This window comes from Portunus trituberculatus, unplaced genomic scaffold (assembly GCF_017591435.1).
Source record: "Portunus trituberculatus isolate SZX2019 unplaced genomic scaffold, ASM1759143v1 PGA_scaffold_303__1_contigs__length_25914, whole genome shotgun sequence".
Classification (NCBI taxonomy): domain Eukaryota; kingdom Metazoa; phylum Arthropoda; class Malacostraca; order Decapoda; family Portunidae; genus Portunus; species Portunus trituberculatus.
This window is the reverse complement of record NW_025541471.1, coordinates 11,602-13,394: the sequence shown is the minus strand read 5'-3', so window position 1 is coordinate 13,394 and position 1,793 is coordinate 11,602. Positions and strand designations below refer to the sequence as shown.

Below are 1,793 nucleotides of genomic sequence, written 5' to 3'. Positions count from 1 at the left end.
CTTCCAGGGTCTGTGGACGGTCGTTATACACCAGGGATTTGAGATATCCCCACAGGAAATAATCACAGGGGGCTAAATCAGGTGAGCGCGCAGGCCAGTTTAAGTGTCAAGAGTAGGGATCATTGGCCCTTACTTTTTCCAAGAAAACGGTGGTGCCGTAACAGTGACTTCAGAACGCTATGTGACAATGCTCAGGGAGTTTTTTCTATGCCTGCTCTCATTAATATGGACCTGGATAATGGAAACGTGTGGTTCCAGCAAGATGGGGCCACAGCCCACATTGCACGCATTTCAATGGGATTCCTGAGAGAAGCTTTTCCCGACCGACTGATTTCCTGAGAGGAGACTTAAAAATTTTAGATGATTCTTCCATACTCCAGTGTCCAGCCACTTCTACTTCACCACCTACAAGCATACCATGTTATCTCTCTCTCTCTCTCTCTCTCTCTCTCTCTCTCTCTCTCTCTCTCTCTCTCTCTCTCTCTCTCTCTGAAATAACACATTTCCCTTGCCAAAAATCATGTGGTATTTTACCCCAATGTTCCATCAAAGGAATTGCTGAGAGGGAGGTTGAACCCCACCCCTAGATTCACCCCTGCTATCACTTCAAAAGTTGTTTTAATCAGTCTGATTTACATGATTTGGATAATAAGTTTTGGTTGGGTATATTATTTATAACCAAATACATACGATGTGACAAAAATATATATATATATATATATATATATATATATATATATATATATATATATATATATATATATATATATATATATATATATATATATATATATATATATATATACAACCACAACCACTTGAGTGGAACTCTTATACTATGACTAATAAACTTAATGAGTACATTTGAGATATAAGGTAAAATTGTTTGAAACGTACCTTTCAAGGCATGGCACACGAGAGAAGGAAATTTTCTGATGTCTTATTTGTGATGACGGTACCTGCTCTTGATTTAACAATTCTCCATGCTCGAAACCTAAAATTGGTTTCAGGCATTTTAGTCTACCATACTTACAAATGTGATAAATAAAATTACACGTGAAAGTATAGCTACATATACGTATTACATAGGCAGAAAGAATGCAGATTGGTTTGCTACAGCTCGGGTGCTGAAGTAGGTATTATTGTGCACAAAAATTCAAACTAAATGACTGAGGTGATGCTGATATGCTCACGTAATGTTGTTAAGTGTCATTCATGACCACCAAACCCCACACAAAACCCTATTGCATTGAGACTTCTTGTGGAGTGGAACTCTTAATACTGTGACTATGAACATAATGAGTGGGCTACACATAAGATATAAAGTAAGAGTGTTTGAAACATACCTTCAAAGTATGACACACGAGAGAAGGAAATCTTTTGATATCTGCGTGTTAACAGTCGTGCTTGTGATGACGGTACCTGTTTCGTACGCGTGAGAAACGACGCGATCTATAGAAAACTAGCAAGAGTGACTATTGTATTACCTGTCACGTATCCACAGAATTCCTCTCCAGTAGTCTACCACAGGAGATACGTCTACCCCAAAGTTGAGAACCCTTCATTTAGTTATAGATATACATTCCATAATCAAGAGAGAGAGAGAGAGAGAGAGAGAGAGAGAGAGAGAGAGAGAGAGAGAGAGAGAGAGAGAGAGAGAGAGAGAGAGAGAGAGAGAGAGAGAGAGAGAGAGAGAGAGAGAGAGAGAGAGAGAGAGTCTGTGTTCTGTGTTTACGTAGTAATGTGAGTCTGTCGTAGTTACTCTTCCTATCCACCCGTTTTCTTTTCTGGTA

General features: G+C 39.0%; 1 long non-coding RNA gene across 1 annotated transcript; it reads right to left on the bottom strand.

The window, feature by feature from the left end:
- Window positions 1-365: 365 nt before the first annotated feature.
- Window positions 366-1,563, bottom strand: LOC123500483. The gene is made up of 3 exons (XR_006673340.1): window positions 1,347-1,563; window positions 898-994; window positions 366-405 (listed from the first exon to the last, which is right to left on the bottom strand). It is a non-coding gene; the product is annotated as an uncharacterized LOC123500483 (long non-coding RNA).
- Between the last annotated feature and the right edge of the window lie 230 nt (window positions 1,564-1,793).